General features: G+C 44.6%; 1 pseudogene; it reads right to left on the bottom strand.

Annotated features, from left to right (window-relative positions):
• Nucleotides 1-12,355: 12,355 nt before the first annotated feature.
• Nucleotides 12,356-13,168, bottom strand: LOC140714909 (DNA-directed RNA polymerases I, II, and III subunit RPABC5 pseudogene; annotated as a pseudogene).
• Between the last annotated feature and the right edge of the window lie 5,909 nt (nucleotides 13,169-19,077).

Below are 19,077 nucleotides of genomic sequence, written 5' to 3'. Positions count from 1 at the left end.
ATATATATAGTGGCTGGTGATCAGATTAAGCAGTCTGTGTAGTATGTACATGTCTCCTAATTCTGCTTCAGTCTTCCTGTGGGCCCGAGTATTGGGAAGTAACTCATTACCAAGTGTACTTAACGTGCAAGCATGAAGTCTTTATTTTCACTGTGGTTCGTGCTGGTGATCTCTGGCAGTGTGTGATACAAAGAGCTTCACAAACGAAATTTTTTTAAAGCAAAAAAAAAATTTGAAATGTCTTATCCTTTCAAAACTTCGAACAACAGGAAAACATCTGAGCCCAGAACTCCATCATTTTCTTTTCCTGCCTGTATACACAAGACTGTTTGCTTTACCTCAGTCATTTCCCTTTCCTTGCATTTGAACTGGTAAAGATACCTGATGTATGATATCTCTCCAACATTAACGAGCACACATTAGATTACACCCGTTTACATTTGGTGATATCTTTGCGATTTAAAAAAAATATATTTTGTTGGTTCCTGTTCCAGTTTTTTTTTCCTCTGCCAAATATCTGCCTTAATTTCCCTTTTCAGAAGTGTTCAGTAATATCCCAGACATTTCACGTTGCGTTTTGGACTTGCTCCTGTCTTTAAAGCCTAAACATCCTTCAGAATGAGTCGTCCACAGGATTTTAATCAGAAGTTTATTATGAGGAGGATAATGTAAAGTTTGAAGCTGATGATTCACACCTTCTGATACTATATGATAACAAAGTTCAAATGTCTTGAATCGGTGAGTTTTTCTCTCTCCAACTTATTTTAGCTTCTCACTATATACACCGAGTGGTCACTTTATTAGGTACAGGAGTGGAACCTGGTATGTTCTTTAGCTGCTCTAGCCCATCCATTTCAAGGTTCGACAGGTTGTGCGTTCAGAGACAGTTTTCTGTACGCCACTGTTGTAACGTGTGGTTCTTTTAAATTACTGTCGCCTTTCTGTCCGCTTGAGCCTGTCTGGCTATTCTACTCTGACTTCTCTGATTAACGAGGCGTTTTTCGCCCGCAGAACTGCCACTCACTGGGTATTTCTGCCTCTCACACCATTCTCTGTAAACTCTGGAGACTGCTGTGCGTGACAATCCCAGGAAGTCAGCAGTGTCTGAGATACTCAAGCCACCCTGTCTGGCACCAGCAATCATTCCACAGTCAAAGTCACTTGGATCACATTTCTTCCCCACTCTGATATTTGGTCTGAACAGCAACTGACTGTTTTTGACCATGTCTGCATTTGAGTTGCTGCCACGTGATTGGCTGATTAGATATTTGCATTAATGAGCTACTGAAGTGAAAGTGGTCATGGTGTGCAGTACGTCCCCTGGTTTTGGTGTCTGATATTCAGATATAGTTTCATTCAGTAGTTCTGTTCTTGGGAAAGGGGCGGGGCAGGGAAAAGGTAGATAAATGGACATAAATATTTTATTGATGGCAAAGGAAATTAGTTTCACAGTAGAATTACAAGTGCACAGATATACAAATAGTAGGAAAGTAAGAAAGAATTAAAAATAAGTTATCTTTTTAAAACTAGGATGTACAAGATTTACAGGTTCACACTGATAAGATGGTAGTGCAAGAATTACCATGATATCATACAGTAATAGGTGCACACTCACACCATCCAGATAAGTGCTGGTGGTATTGCACAGTATCCGTGGTGCCAGGGTGTGGTAACAGAGGTTAATAACAGTTTAACAGGAGAGTGTTATCACTTCCCCAGCTATAGGTTGACTCATTGCAGAGCCTGATGGCGAGGGTAAGAATGACTTCATACAGCGCTCTTCGGAGCAGCGCAGTTGTCTTAGTCTTAGTCTATTACTGAAAGTGCTCCTCTGTTCAGTGAAGGTGGCCTGCAGAGGGTGAGAAACATTGTCCAGAATTTGCCAGGGTCCTTTGTTCTGTCACAGCCTCTAGTATAGTGGTCGCGGGGTTTTAGTTCCGTTCTTTCTGGCCAGTGCGCATGCGTATAGCTCTCCCGCGCTACACAGTGTAACTCAGTGGTCCCCAACCACCGGGTCGCGAGGAAACAATATGAGTCAGCTGCAATTTTCCTTATTCCCTGTCAGCCCACTTTTGAACTTGAACCCACGCGAAGTCATCAGGTGACTAAACGCAGCGATAACCTCGCGCCAGGGATCACCGGTTGGCCTCGGGCGGCTGGCGGGAAGAGCCGTCGCTACTGGCCTGGAGCGCTGCCTCTAAACCTGTTTACCACACCGAATGTTTGTGGGGAACCCAGTGCTAAAATATTCGCAGACAACCTAATTCGGACTCAGCGTTTCATAAGTACGAGAGCAGCTACCACGCTGCGATCTACTGAAACAAACATTTGTCGGCCGATAGATCCTACGGGGGGGGGGGGGGGGGGGGGGGGGCGGGTGGGCCCGCTCCTTGTTACCTTCCTCGCTCAGTTGGCTGCACTCCCCGGACTGCGACCGCCGCGGTCCTGGTACAGGGACCTCCGTCCCTGAACTTGTCCTCTCACCCCACCCACGACCAGCCGCACCTGGCCAAGGCGTCTGGCGGCAGGCGGGCGGGAGGCTGAGTTCAGGCCTGGAGGTTGTCTAATGAGGCCTCAAAACTGCTTCAGTACCCCGAGTCCAAGCATCCAGCACTTAAAGACGAACCCGCTGAGTTTTCTCAGCGGAAAAAATGTGAGCAAGCGGGACAGAAGCCAAGAGCCACGAAAACTAGAATAGACTGGACATAAGGAACCTGCTTCGAGTATCGCTGTATTCTGGTCATGTTTAACACCCCCCCCCTCGCCCCCGTCTGCCGGTCCGCAAGAATATTATCAATATTAAACCGGTCCGCGGTGCAAAAAAAAAAGGGTGGGTACCCCCGGTGTTTATATATTATTTCTACTTCTGGGTTACGGGGTTTTTACGTCCGGTCTTTTCTGCCCTGGTGTGCATGCGTGTAACTAATTGATGTGGGGTCGATCTTGCCTTTTACTGAGGCTGAGGTAGGGGATCTTGGGCTTAAAAAGGTTGGTGACCACTACTCTAGTATGTCCAATTTGGCTCCTATAACAGAGCTAGCCTTTCTAATCAGTTTATTGACCTTGTTGGCACCATCTGTGATGCCATTGCCACAGCACACCACCACATAGAAGATTGTACTGGCAACAACGGACTGGTAGAACAAGTGAAGGAGAGGTCTGCGAACTCCGAAGGACCTCAGCCTCCTCAGGAAGTAGAGGGGTCTCTGGCTCTTCTGGTACGCAGCCTCTGTGCTGGTGCTCTACTCACGTCTGTCATCCATGTGCATCCCCAGGTACTTGTAGGTCCTCAACCACATCCACGTCCTCACCATCAATAGTAACAGGGAGCAGTGCCGGCTTGGTCTTCCTGAAGTCCATCACCATCTCCTTTGTCCTACTGATGTTGAGCTGCAGATGATTCAGCTTGCACCATTTGACAAAGTCTTCCACAAGGGACCAGTATTCATTCTCCTGTCCTTGCTTTATACACCCAATTATTGCTGTAGAAGCTGAAGTGGATTTTTTTTTGTGGTAGGGAGGGTACATGGATGATTGGGGAGAAGAATAACCTCTTTAGGCCCAAGAAGTAACAATTTGTAGATTAAAAAAATATATATATTGATAATATCACATACCCAATTTTAGCTCCTATATTTGTGTTTTTTATGCGTCTTAAATCAATAGATGTTGACTTCACCTTGCATTCATAGACTGGAAATAGTTTTACAGTAATTATTAATGGGGATGCATTTGTAAATTATCCATCAGTCAATTGTTCTAAAATGGAGTAACTGGTCCACTTTTCCTGTGAATTTAATTTTTCTTCTGAATTACTGCAGTGACAAAGCTAATAAGGTTTTTATTATTGATTTATGCATTATTTTCTTTTTTTCTCTGGGCCAATGATTATACAAACCTAGTAAATGGTATAAGGTCATTAATTGGCCTGGAGCACGAACAGTGCAATGAGAAATTGAAGTCCAAAAAATAATCATTTTCTCAGTGTTAAAAATGATTAACAAATTAAATCACCCCATTGTGATGTTCAGTAACAGTATATTTAATTCTGCATGTGAAGCTTTGGTCAGAAAGTAAATTCTTTCTGTTTCCATTGATGTAGCCTTGAATGTTGAGTTTTTCCAGCATTTTCTGCTTTTATTTCAGCTTTATATTAATTTGAATGAGGTTGTTGGAGTGGATTGCAGGTAGTACGACTTTGCAACACACAGCAGGCCAGGCAGCATCGATGGAGAAGAGCAAACAGTCGATATTTCGGGCCGAGACCCTTCATCAGCACTGGGGAAAAATGGATGACAAGTTAGAGCAAGAAGGTGGGGGTGGGGGGAGGGGAGGAAGAAGTACTCGGTGGTAGGTGAGAGGGGGAAGGGGTGAGGTGAAAGAGGTAAGGGCTCCAGATAGTCACTAAACAAAAAAAAACCCATGGAGCTGTTGTTGAAAGAAAAGACATCACTCCCCCCCCCCCCCCATGAAAAAGAAACAAAAACTCACAAACCCCAAACCCCTCACCCCGTCCCTCGTTCAAAAACTAACAGATCGCCCATGTGGAAAATGGCAACTGGAACATCAAACCCCAAGTCACCAACCCCGCTCCCTCGGGGGGGGGAAAAAAACATTGCCCTCATGAGGGGGGGGGGAGAGAAAAAACAGTAACAATAACATCAAACCCTCAACTCCCTCCCTCGCACAAACAACTAACATATCGCCCATCCAGAAAACGGCAAGGACATCGAACTCCCACCAAGGAAGTGAACTGAAGGAGACCGATATGAACTACTGTCCCCCACCACTAATCACATAAATCTTAAAACTTCGATATTGCCCTTCACAGGAGGGGCCACAGACATGGGGCATTGAGCTCAATTTGAACCAGAGGCAATTGAGCTAGAGGTCATTGCGGTCTTGAGGAACGTGAGGATGAGACTTGTCGCCCATGATGCACCACAAGAATGCAATTTCTTTACATTTTGATTCCCTTCATTTGCTAATGAGTCACTAAATCAGTATTTTCTATCTTTTATATTTACCGGTCCAGCTTACTTATTATTATTATTTTACTTGGCATAATGTACTTATTATTTAATTATCTTTGGTTTTATATTGCTATATTTCTACACTGTTCTTGGTTGGTGCGACTGTAATGAAACCCAATTTCCCTCGGGGTCAATAAGGTACGCCTGTCTGTCTGTCTAATTAAAAGTGTGTTTCCAGAATGGGGAGACGAGAAAACTGCAGATGCTAGGATTGCGAGCAGGAAAAAAGGGCTGATGGGAGATCGCAGCAGATCAGGGAGCATTCGATGAGGGAAAGAGGCAGTCAGCGTTTCGGTCCAGATCGAAGGGAAGTCTTGACCTGAAAAGCTGACTTCATTTCCCTCCACTGATGAACCACTGAGCTCCTGCAGGAGCTCGTTTTATTTTGCCGCTGTTCCAGAATGTTCTGTACACATAACACCAGGGTCGAGCAAATATCAGGCTTCCGTAAGACTTCTGGTAAACCTTCAGCAGAACTAATCAGCATTAATTTAGTTGTGCCTGGTTGTTATTTTCGAAAGAGATGGGAAGCATTAACACAAAATCAGCCTGCTGGCCATCTCCAAGTATATAGCACTGAGGCTAATTTAGCTCTTCCTGCAGTTTCAATTTCAATTTGGTTCCTCCTTTCTCCTGAGGATTATCGTCTTGTTCATTAGCATGTCTCCTGTTGACTAAGGTAGCAAAGTGTGTGTTCAGAGGCTCACTGGCTAACGGCTGCACTGTACATTTCACCAGACGGGCAGTCTGTCATTTTCTCCTCATGCACCGACCGGTTTGATCTCTGTTGAAACTTACTCAGTAACAGTCCTTTGACTTGACTTGGATCTTCCAGTCAGGGTTAAGACCACAAGTCATAGGAAGAGAGTTGGGCCATTCAGTCCATCAAATCTGCTCTGCCATTCAATCATGGCTGATTTACTTTCCCTCTCAGCCCCATTCTCCTGCCTTCTTCCCATAACCTTTGACACTTACTAATCAAGAAACTATTAATCTCTACTCTAGATATATCCAATGACTTGACCTCCACAATTGTATGAGGCAATGAATTCCACAGATTCACCACCCTCTGGTTAAAGAAATTCCTCCTCAACTCTGTTCTAAAGGGACATCCTTCTATTTGGAATCTGTGCCCTCTGGTCTTAGACTTTCCCAGTATTGGAAGCATCCTCGCCAAGTCCACTCTAGGCCTTTCAACATTCGGTGGGTTTCAGTGAAATCCTTCCTCACTCTCTAAACATGAGAGAGTCTGCAGATGTTGGAAATCCAAAGCAACTCTCACAAAATGTGCAAGGAACTCAGTATTGTCAGGTAGACACTTCTGCACTTCTAAAGTGCAAAATGACCTGCCCAATGCTGTCCTCCTCACCAATGAATTCACGGGCTGTCAAGCAGCAAGGAGTCCTGCTCTTCTATACCTTTCGGAGACTTGGACTCCTTTGAACAGGCACCTCCAGCTAATGGAGAGGTACCTCTAAAGCAAGACCCTTTAAATTCACTGTCAGGAGAAGCGGGTCAATGTCAGAATAACCTTTCACAGATCAGCACCCTGGCCCTGAGGTTTTAGTTACTGGTTCCATTGGGCAGGAAACTTTTTGTTCAGATGCTCAATGTCAGACTCCCGGAAAACAGACACACCATTCTGTCACATCAAGGAACTACAGGAGGGAAGTGAGTCAAGGATGTTCTCGGAGCCTCCTTGAGAAAATGTGACTTTGTCATTGACTTGTGGCAATTCCAGGTCCACGATCGAACAAAGTAACGGCGGGATGACCATCAGCCGTTAATGTCTGGTTTGTTGCAGTGTCTCCTCACAATGTACAAAAGTTGCAGCGAACTGTCAGGACAGCAGAGAATGTCAGTCTCTGCAATTTACCATCACTGTAGGCCTTTATTTAGATCTACAGTGTAGAACATGCTCTTCTAGCCCAGCGACCCACCTATCTAACTCCAGCCTAATAACAGGTTAATTTACAGTGACCAATTAACCTACTAACCAAAACGTCTTTGGAGGAAACCAGTGGACCTGGCGATAACTCACAGGCTGACGTGTAAACTTCTTGCAGTTAAATCGGAATTGAACTCTGGTGCCCCAAGCTATAATAGCGTTGTGCTAACCTCTATGCTACCATGGCGCCAGTGGACTTGTGTGTGTCTAGCACAAAGATCCAGGCCGGAATAATCATTGTGAACAAGACCCACCCAACAAACTCCCTTTTCCAGAAGCTCCCTTCTGGAAAGCGCTGTGGGGCTGTTGAAGCAAAAACTTCACAAAGTTTCTGACCAGATTAACTGCCGAGGGGAAATCATTCTAGTCAATCCCTGCCCCACTCTTATCTCAGGCACTGCACTGCAAACACCTTAAACAACTTCCTATAATGCTGTTTACAAATACGTGCTGGTGTTAATGGATTTATGCACATTTTATTCCATATCTACACTAATAACATTTTTAGGTAATTCAAAGTACGTTTATTATCCAAGTGTGTATACATTATACAACCTTGAGATTCGCCTCCTTACTGACAGCCACAAAACAAAGAAACTTTAAAGAACCCATAAAAAAGACTGTCAGGCACTCACTGTGCAGAGAGAGAGAAAAACAAATCATGCAGATAATGGAAGTAAGCAAATAGCATTCAGAACAGAAGGGAGTCTACAGATGTTAAGCCTGGAGCAGGCCACGGCCTCAACTTCAGTTCTGTACAGAGCTGAGTATATGTTGCAGAGCAGCAAGCAGAGCCGGACCGACCCTTGTCTTTGATCCATACACCCTGCCTTTATGATCCATCTGGCTTGATGTTTAAATTGTCCAAACATCAGCTCATTCCTCGCACTGGGACCTGTCACGTCACTCTGGACCTGGACCCGGCTGCCGCGTTTCAGCCCCGTACCCAAGCTGTCAAACTTGGCCTGGCACTTGCATCGATCAAACCTTGCTCTTGGTTTAGTTGGATAGGCCATAAATCTGCCTCCCCTCTACTCCGATGTAGCTCTGCTCTGCACGCCCTGACTTGGCCTCAAATATGCCTCAACTTCACCTCAGCCCCGCTTCAACCCTCGATGCAGCCTGACTTGGTGGTGTTAGTGTTATGCTAGCAATTTGTGACCTTCAATATGATTTTTTTTGGGTTTGGATGTTGAAATACAGATGTGTTGAAGTTCTATATTTGTGAGGCCAAATTTGGAGTTCTGGGTGCGTTTCTGTTCACCAACCTACAGGAATTAGCTTAACGTGTCTCTAACAGGTCTTAATTTTTATTTATGTGTAGTCTTGTATTGTTTTTATTTTCCTGTAAATGCCTGCAAGAAAATGAATCCGTAGGTAGAATATTGTGACATGTATATTCTTTGATAACAAATGTACTCTGACTTTAACCCTTGTAGAATGTGATGAGGATGGAGGGTGGGAGATGGACTTTCCTCAGCCTTCGTAGAAAGTTGAGACGTTGCTGGGCTTTCTTTGCTATGGAGCTGGTGTTGAGGGACCAGGTGAGATAGGTGAGGTGAAATGGAGCATTTGAGATATTTGTTGCACCCCCTCTCTGCTGTTCTGGATTGTCAGATTGGAAGTGGGTTTATGGAATTCACAGGGATGATCTCATGTCTGTGCAGGTGTGGTTGTCCCTTACTGCATGGAAGAAACTTACGATAGTATTAGAGTATGGAGAAGGGAATGGATGTCCTGTTACTTTACCGCATCGTCTGCTGAGCTGTGGGTAGTTTTCTATGTAGCAATGCACTGTATAGGATGTGACTAAACACGTTGATAGAGTCATAGATGGAGTGTATATGGATTTCAGCAAGGCATTTGATAAGGTATCCCATGCAAGGCTTATTGAGAAAGTAAGGAGGAATGGGATCCAAGGGGACATTTATTTGTGGATCCAGAACTGGCTTGCCCACAGAAGGCAAAGAGTGGTTGTAGACGGGTCATATTCTGTATGGAGGTCGGTGACCAGTGGTGTGCCTCAGGGATTTGTTCTGGGACCCTTACTCTTCGTGATTTTTATAAATGACCTGGGTGAGGAAGTGGAGGGATAGGTTAGTAAATTTGCTAATGAACAAAGGTTGGGGGTGTTGTGGATAGTGTGGAGGGCTGTCAGAGGTTACAGCGGGACATTGATAGGATGCAAAACTGGGCTGAGAAGTGGCAGATGGAGTTCAACACAGATAAGTGTGAGGTGGTTCATCTTAGTAGGTCAAATATGATGGCAGAATATAGCATTAATGGTAAGACTCTTGGCAGTGTGGAGGATCAGAGGGTCTTGGGATCTGAGCCCATAGGACACTCAAAGCTGCTATGCAGGTTGACTCTGTGGTTAAGAAGGCATAACGTGCATTGGCCTTCATCAACCATGGGATTGAGTTTAAGAGCTGAGAGGTAATGTTACAGCTGTATAGGACCGTGGTCAGACCCCACTTGGAGTACTGTGCTCAGCTCTGGTCACCTCACTACAGGAAGGATGTGGAAACTATAGAAAGGGTGCAGAGGATGTTGCCTGGATTGGGGAGCATGCCTTATGAGAATTGGTTGAGTGAACTCTGCCTTTTCTCCTTGGAGTGGCGGAGGATGAGAGGTGACCTGATAGAGGTGTACAAGATAATGAGAGGCATTAATCGTGTGGGCAGTCAGAGGCTTTTCCCCAGGACTGAAATGGCTAGCACGAGAGGGCATAGTTATAAAGTGCTTGGAAGTAGGTACAGAGGAGATGTCAGGGTAAGTTTTTTATGCTGAGAGTGGTGAGCGCATGGAATGGGCTGCCGGTGGCGATGGAAACAATAAGTCTTTTAAGAGACTCCTGAATGGATACATGGAGCTTAGAAAAATAGAGGGCTATGGGTAAGCCTAGTTTGAAGGTAAGGACATGTTTGGCACAGCTTTGAGGGCTGAAGGGCCTGTATTGTGCTGTAGGTTTTCTATCTTTCTATGTACGGTTGGCAGCTCTTCAGTCACTTCCAAAAAACGAGTAATACCTGAAGTAATTGAGAGAAGAATGTGAGGACAGATAACCCTATTGCATTATTCAATTGTTTTAAATTGTAAACCACTTCCTAACCACAGGAATAAGAGGAAGCAAGAGTAACTGACTTGTAAGTTCAAATGATTGAGTTATTGTTTTACTGCAGTGTTCTGATACAGGCATGTTTAACATGAAGCATTTCATTTCTTAAAAATAATTTAACCAAATATTGGTTAGTAACCAATTTTTTTTTAAAGCTAGGTGAATATGTATTGTTGACTTGGCTGTGTTTGAGGACATAATATCGAATTGCCTAATTGTCAGTCTTGCAAACTGCTTCATGGGAGCATGGTCAGTAGGCGGCACTGTAGCGTAGTGGTTAGTGAACCCAGCGACCCTGAGTTCAGTTCCCGCTGCTGCCTGTGAGGGGTTTGTACATTCTCCCTGGGATTGCATGGGTTTCCTCCGGGTGCTCTGGTTTCATCCCGCAGTCCAATGACGTAGCGATTAGTAGGCTGATTAATCATTGCAAATTGTTCTGTGACTAGGCTAGGGTTGAATTGGAGGTTGCTGGGTGGCGCGGTTCAAAGCGCCAGAATGGCCTATTCCGCTCTGTACCTCATAAATTTAGTTTACAGTGAAAGCAGAAAATGTTGGAAATAGGCAGCAGGTCAGGCTGCGTCCGTGGAGAGAGAAGTAGATATAAAACTTGTTGATAACCTTCACCAGCCTGAAATACTAACTCTGGTTCTCTCTTCACGGATGCTGTCCGTTGCCCTGAATATTTTCATAATTTTCTGTTTTTATTTCTGTTCCCAAAAGTATTATTACCAATCTGTGTGGATTGGTAATAACATCTCCTGGCTTGTGGGCAGCAGGGTGTGTGCTTAACCCACTGCTCTACTTTCTCTGCACCCATGACTGTGTGACTAGGAATAGCTCAAATGCCATGTTTAAATTTGCTGATGATACAGCTATTGTTGGCAGAATCTCAGATGGAGATGAGAAGGCGTACAGGAGTGAGATATGAGGAGCTGGTTGAGTGGTGTTGCAGCAACAATCTTGCATTCAACGTCAGTAAGAGCAAAGAGCTGATTGAGGACTTCAGAAAGGGTAACATGAGGGACCACAAACCAATCCTCACAGAGGGTACAGAAGTGGAGAGAGTGAGCAGCTTCAAGTTCCTGGGTGTTAGTATCTCTGAGGATCTAACCTGGTCTCAACGTATCGATGAAACTATAAAGAAGGCAAGACAGTGGCTATATTTCATTAGGAGTTTGAGGAGGTTTGGTTTGTCATCTAAAACACTCAAACTTTTACAGATGTACTGAGGAGGGCATTCTGACTGGCCGCATCACTGTCTGGTGTGTGTGTGTGTGGGGGGGGGGGTGCTATTGCACAGGATTGAAATAAGCTAGAGAAAGTTGTAAATATTAGCTTCATCTTGAGTACTAGCCTCCATAGTATCCAAGATATCTTCAAGGAGCAGTGCCTTGGAAAGGCGGCGTCCATTTCTAAGCACCCCCATCACTCAGAGCATGTCCTCTTCTTGCTACCTTCAGGAGGGAGATAGAGAAGCCTGAATGCACACACAGCGATTCAGGAACAGCTTCTTCCCCTCTGCCATCTGATTCCTAAACGGACTTGGAAGCCATGAACACCACTTCGCTTTTACTATTTCTGTTTTTGCACTATTTTTAATGTAACTCTTTAACATACATATACTCAATGTAAATAATTTGTAGGTTTCCATAAATGAAGAGAAGCGTTTTATGTTTCACGAAATCCGTAACACATTTTATTGAACCCCAAAACCTGCACACAAAAGGGCGCTAAAAATCTTTCACATAATTACGTCATCGCATCAGACCAGCCTCTTAAAGTGAAACCCCAACTCAATGTCGGTGGTTGTGAATTCTGTACATTTCTCCCAATTACGTTACCCTACACAAGGCCCCCCCCCCCCAGAATTCACTAAAACCGGCATTGTAAGCCTGTCTGGGGCTCTGTGTTCCATGGATGGAGGAACAGCAGGAGCATCTGGCTCGTCCAGAGGTGCGTTGACACGCTCACGGTCATATTGTGACAGCAGGGGCACGGCGGCGGAATACTCCCAGTCTTTTATTTTTCTAAACTTTATTTTACATATTGCAAGTTGTAGTTTTTATTTTATTGCATGGTACTGCTATCACAAAATAACAAGTTTCATGACACATGCCAGTGATATTAAACCTGATTCTGTTTCCGAACAACCACGGCTGCATTTGTCCAGTGTTTCAGGTGAAATTGACTCCATCCCTTCAATGAAACACGGGAATAAAGAACAAAGGTCCAATAAATTTATGGTCATTCAAATACTCAAATTAAATCCATTTTATTCAGGATACACAAATGCAAAATGTCTTCTGAAACGATAAGATTAAATACAAGTCAGTCTTTAGATCTCCACAGAGATTCGTGCCATCAACTCCAGTGAGGTTGGACTAATACTTTGCCATTATTGTGATCCACAATCACTTCTCCAAAGGTGCATAGTTCAGGAGTTTCTCAATCAGGTCAACATGGGAGAGGAGCATCCGTCTGCAGCAATATTGCTTCAGGCCCAATGCATCCAAAGCATCACCCTCAGTATATTCAGCCTGTAGCAGGCCCAGATGGGCCTCCCACTTGTTGCCGACAACTTTGCCGCAAGTGAAACACCACACTGGAATCCTCCCAGTCTTGGTGGGCCGGTTTAAGGGGATCTTTCGAAATGCGTTCAGGTTTACTCCTCTTACCTATGACAAAAGTCTTTTCTCTCCGTTCCAGAATGCGGAACGGGACGTCGTGAGGGGGCCTAAGGGGATGTTGGTGTGTGTCATGGTGGACGAAAGCAGATGAGGCAGAACGTAGGTCAGCGGGTGCCCAGGAATGCTGCACGCCACGATGGGAGGTGGGAATAGGTGAAAAGGAGTTGAACTTACTGAGGAGGGCGGAATGCTGTTCAGAGGCTGACCAGGCAGTCGTGGTTGTCAAGAATGAAATCACCTGGCACTCGTAACAGCTGCCCGTGTACCACATCGGCCACGGATGACTGTAGGTCCTCCTTTGGAGCCGTTCTGAACCCTGGCTGGACCCATGGGAGCCGATCATGCTGAGCAGCCCAGGTGCTGATGACTGCCCGAGCCACATCTTGGGCTGTTGTCGAGGCTGGAGGGAGCACCTCTGATCACCTGGTGGTACAGCCCACCATGGTAAGAATCTGGGGAGCAAAAGGATTTGAGGATGTGTACGCTACCTGGGTTGCATCAAACATTGCTCACCATGAAACATACTCCCCCACATCTACTTTTCTCAGAGTGGTCTTTTAACCTGTCTGTGTCCATCCAAATATTTGTATATTTGGTCCCTTAAAATACCTTCCAATAACTTACCCACAACTGATGTCAGACTCACCGGTCTGTAATTTCCTGGTTTAGTTTTTGAGGCCTCCGTCGGTTAGAGTTGACCGTGCTGTCTCCTTGCTCTCTAGATATGTAGCCTGGGCAATGATGTCCCGATGCGCTGTCTCTGTCGAAGCTGTGAGGCAGTCGACAGTTCCTGGTGCTCCTACCAAAGCGAGCACGGTAAAAGCATAGGCCCCCCCCCCGTTGTGTGTATTGCAGCTGCAAACATTCTTTTGTTGGGGGCCTTGCTGACCAGGCTTATTGAGGTAGGGAGAGGAGGAACGATGCACCGCTGCCTAGCTACGTGTAGACTATCAGCCATTTTGGCAAGCTGCCTATAGTCCATCACGGGTGCATTAGCGAGGGCTACGTGAACGGGATCAGGTATTTGCTGCTTGAAGAGTTCTTTTAAAAATAAAACAAGGATATTTATTGCTCAGGAGAGAGACAGCATGTGGTCCAGTAGCTTTGAAGGGCTACCATTGCTGAGACCGGGTAGGGAGAGCGACTGTTTGGCGCACTCGGACTCCAATATTCCTAAAGTCTGTAAAAGGTGAGCTTTCGGCGATCGATATTTATTGTGTGCTGGCAGGTGTTCAAGCAGCCTCGCCGCTGAGCGACACAACCACGTAGAAATATTTGCTGTTGTCAGTGGAGATTTCTCACAGAGCGAACTGAGCCTCAGCTCATACGAACCAAGTGACGGCATTTTTGCTCCCAAAACTCTGGCAGTTTCAAAGCGATAGCATTGGCCGACGTGTTCAATAACTCTGGAATTGTCCCAGAGTGTCGGGGCCACTGATGTAGGTTTCTGCAGGTAAAACAAAGTGAGGGGTTTTATGTTGCTAGGTTAGTTGGTCACAGGGCTGTAATCAGTTGGAATGGGATTGTGGGGCCGGAAGGGTCTGTCTCTAAATAAATAAAAATACAAAATAAAACTTCTCTGCTTATGGAAATATTTTCAGTTGTTGTATCCTGAGTTGCTACCGGCTTGATGTAACAGGGACAAAGGCTTGCATGTGTTGAGTAGCTTTCCAACTGGGTCAGGTTTGAAGAGTATGTTCGTGCGGTGAATGTTCAGACCTTGAACACATTTTCTGTCTTAAACTAAAAGCACTTGAAGCTGCAGTTTCAGCTTCTCTAGACGGACTGTAAATTCTGCATTTTCTCTCAATTTCATTGGAAGTTATACAAGTGGCAGATGATAGGAGAGGACCACGCCTTTGATCGGCAATACTAAACATATACAAGGTTTGTCGTTATAGGTTTGTACGGCCTGGAAACAGGTTCTTCAGCCCAGTCCCTTCTGGACATTTATTTCCACTGAAGTCCACTTCAATTATTTTAGGTTTAGTTGTAAAAGGAGTTTATGTTGAAGTTGTGTAAGACTTTTGGTGAGGTCAGATTTTTTTAAATTCTGTTCAGTTCTGGCCATCTACCTACAGGAAAGCTAATCGATACTGTTAGATACATGGGTTATAACCAAAGGAAAAAATGGCTGGAGTTGCTTAGTACAGAAGTTAAATAAGATAGTACAGGTGGCCCCCGTTATTCGAATGTTTGCTTTATGACAGCTCGCTGTTATGAAAGACCTACATTAGTACCTGTTCTCGCTAACCAAAGAGGATTTTTGCTTTTATGAAAAAAAGACGCCCGCTTTATACGTGTGTTTACCCTGAGAAAGACTACCATGACCGTGAAGCCTTGTGCGGGCAGTTGTGTGCGCGTATGTGTACCTGCCGATTTTAAAATTTTTCTCCTAATTGATTTTGGCTCGCTGTCTTCCCGATTTTGATAAGTGAAACTACACCGTACATACAATATTTCTACTTTATATAGGCTGTATATTTATCATATCATTCCTGCTTTTACTATATGTTCCTGTTATGTTAGGTTTTATGTGTTAATTGATAGGTTATTTTTTTGGGTCTGGGAACGCTCAAAATTTTTTCCCATATAAATTAATAGTAATTGCTTTTTCGCTTTACAACATTTCGGCTTACAAACGGTCCCACAGGAATGCTCTACCTTCGGATAGTGGGGGAAACCTGTACTTCATTCTCTGGAGTTTAGGAGAATGATGGCAGCTCTTACAGAGTTAATACAAAATTAGAAACATAGAAAAACCTACAGCACAATACAGGCCCTTCGGCCCACAATGCTGTGCCAAACATGCACTTACTTTAGAAATTACCTCGGGCTACCCATAGCCCTCTATTTTTTTTTTAAGGGGTACAGATAGGATGAATGAATGCAGGTTTTTCACTCTCACGCTGGTTGTGACTAGAACGAGGGGCCATCGAAACGGTGACATATTTAAAGGGAATCTGTGGGAGAACTTCACTCAGAGGGTGGTTTGATGTGTAGAATGAGCTAAAGTGGAATCAGAATTGGGTTTAATATCACTAGTGTAGTGAAGTTTGTTATGTGGCAGTAGTACATGGCAATACAAAATACGAACATTAAATTAAGGTGAGAAATCTATACATTATATGTTAAATAAGCAGTGCAGAAGGAGAAAAGGGAAGTGCTAGATGCAGGTTTAATTGCAACGTTTAAGAGAATTTTGCCAGGTGGTTGGGAGAAGTATAGAGGGCTACGGTCTTGGTGCAGGTAGATTAGACTAACAGTTCAGCACAGACTAAATGGGCCAAAGGGCCTGTTTCTGTGCTATTATGCTCTATGACTAAGCAAGGAAAATGCACTGGCAATTAAACAAAGTTGTTAAGCCTGGTATTTTTTTATTTGTGCTTTGCTCTTGTCCAATATTTGGGAGTGGTATATGGTGGATTTCCTACCTCCCCCCCGCATTCTCATCTATTTTGGGTCTTTGGTGATTGGTGGCTGCTGCACTGCCTGCTCAAGGCAACAGTCACCAAGGCAAGAGTGAATTCTCCAGAGCACATAAACTGTGAATTCCAGGAGTCTGGAGAATTCCCAGGTACGCCTGCAATGTTACCCAGCAAAAGCAGCTGTGTTGGTAGGGCCTGAGAGAAGTAAATATGCAGGACAGCAGCTGATTCTCCCCCCCTCTCTGTCTTAATTTGTGTCTCAGCAGGTAAGAAAAAGAACCGAGGGCTGAAGTTATCAAAGGAAGTTTTCGAGCAGCCACAGGCAAGTCCCCACGTAAGTAACTGACCAATCACAGTTATTTGAAGTTGGCGACGGGGAGGGAGTTGGGGTAAGGTTGCTCACTTCTGGACTGGACTGCGCGGGTTTACTCAATGGAGTGTGGGAATGAGGTGGAAGGTAATCCCTGGAAAAGAGGGAATGGGACCATCGCTTGGTAGTTTACAGATCTACTGGGTAACAGGACTGAACTGAGTGATAGCACAGAACCAGGACCTTCAGCAAAGTTCCCTCTAATTTGTAATGACCAGTGTACGCAAAAATCCTGCGCCGTGCAATTTTTTTTTGCCAGTGACAGCAACATGGGCACACTGAATAATTTCTACAATAAAAACAGTATAAATAAATCAGTTCTAAAATCTGCAGACAAATCATCGCAAACTCCACATTGTCAGAAACCGGAAGATGAAATGTGACCTGGGTACGATCGTGAAATATACTTAACATGCCAACGAGGAAGAGGGTGACAACCTTTTGTGCGCAGTTTAAATTCCTATGTGTGCTAGAAGCAAAAGATGTGAACGTTGCCCTTCAGCCCATCTAGTCTGTGCTGAACTGTTATTGTGCATAGTCCCATTGACCCACACCTGGATCATAGCCCTCCCATTCACGTTTGTTAGCCAAATTTCTATTCCATTTTAACTTGCACCTACCACTTCCACTGGCAGCTCATTCCACACTCGCACCACCTTCTGAGTGAAGGTGATCCTCCTTCTGTTCCTCTTAAATATTTCATCTTTCACCCTAAATCTTTTAGCTTTCGTCTCATCCAACCTCAGTGGAGAAAGCCTGCTTGCATTTCCCTTAAATATTTTATACCTCTGTATAAGCACTGTGCAAAAGTCTTAGGCACGTTTCATTATTTAGAACGTAGAACATAGAAGACCTACAGCACCATACAGGCCCTTCAGCCCACAAAGCTGTGCTGAACATGTCCTTACCTTTGATCCACCTAGGCTTACCCATAGCCTTCTATTTTTCTAAGCTCTATGTAGCCATCCAGGGGTTTATTAAAAGACCCTACCGTTTCCGCCTCCATCACCACCACTGGCAGCCCACTCACCAGTCTCTGCTTAAAAAAAAACACAAACAAACAAACAAACTTACCCCCGACATCTCCTCTGTACCTACTTCCAAGCACCTTAAAAAAATATGCCCCCTCGTGCTAGCCATTTCAGCCCTGGGAGAAAGCCTCTGACTATCCACACGATCAATGCTTCTGTTTATCTGTCAGGATACAGTATGGATCAGGCTCTACCGGCCTCTGGGCCGCTCTGCCCAGCAGCCCCCGACTTAACCCCAGCCTAGTCAAAGGACAGTTTATAATGACCAGTTGAAGTACCAACTGACATGTTTTTGGACTGTGGGAGGGAACCAGGGCACCTGGAAGAAACCCAGTGGTCACAGGGAGAACATACAAACTCCTTACAGGCAGCAGCGGGTTCTTAGGCCAGACTCACCACCCTCCGGCTAAAGACACTCTTCCTCATTTCCATTCTAAAGGAGCGTCCTTCTATTCAGAGTTCAAAGTAAATTTATTATCAAAGTACAGGTGGCTCCCGCTTTTCGAGCGTTCGCTTTACGACAGCTCGTTGTTACGAAAGACCTACATTAGTACCTGTTTTCGCTAACCAAAGAGGATTTTCGCTTTTCCGAAAAAAAGACGCCGGCTTTATACACGCGTTTACTCCGAGAAAGACTAACATGACCGTGAAGCCTTGTGCGGGCAGTTGTGTGCGTATGCAAACTCCTTGACTTTTTTTTTCTCCAAATCGATTTTGGCTCGCTGCCTTCCCGAGTTTGATAAGAGAAACTGCACCGTACCTACAATACTTCTCCTTTATGTAGGGTGTAAATTTATCATATCATTCCTGCTTTTATTATATGTTAGTGTTATTTTAGGTTTTATGTGTTATTTGCTTTGATTTGGCAGGTTATTTTTTGGGTCTGGGAACGCTCAAAAATTTTTCCCATATAAATTAATGCTTCTTCAATTTACAACATTTCGGCTTATGAAAGGTTACATAGAAACACACTACCTTTGGATTGCGGGTGGAACCTGTATGTATCTGTCACCATATACTGCCCTGAAATTCATTTCCTTGCAGTTATTCACAGCAGAACAAAGGTAGAGTCAATGGAAAAACTACACGCAAAGACTGACAAACAGAAATTCTGAGGCTGAATAGCCCAGACTCAGTTTCATAAAGGAACACCAGTACTTCCTGACCGTTCAGCTCAGTGCCCTGACTAATGAAGGCGACCATGCTGCGTGTCTCCTTTACCAACCGCACAATGTGTGGCCGCTATCAGGGAGCTATAGGCCTTGGACCTCAAGCTCCCTCTGTACCTCCCTTATCCCTGAGACTTGTTCATTCTCCTAACTCCTTGACCATCCTCCGGTGAGGAGCATCACCACTTTGTTCCTGGCTGGTCTCCGAGAGGTGTGGCGAACTGTTTGACAGTATAGCTACTCGCTTGTATCGGCGGCTGCACACGCAATTTACCAGAAGAGCTCGGCTGTGT

Source organism: Hemitrygon akajei, chromosome 22 (genome assembly GCF_048418815.1).
Source record: "Hemitrygon akajei chromosome 22, sHemAka1.3, whole genome shotgun sequence".
In the NCBI taxonomy this organism is placed as follows: domain Eukaryota; kingdom Metazoa; phylum Chordata; class Chondrichthyes; order Myliobatiformes; family Dasyatidae; genus Hemitrygon; species Hemitrygon akajei.
The sequence above is the reverse complement of the archived record's forward strand: the minus strand, read 5'-3'. Positions and strand labels throughout refer to the sequence as shown.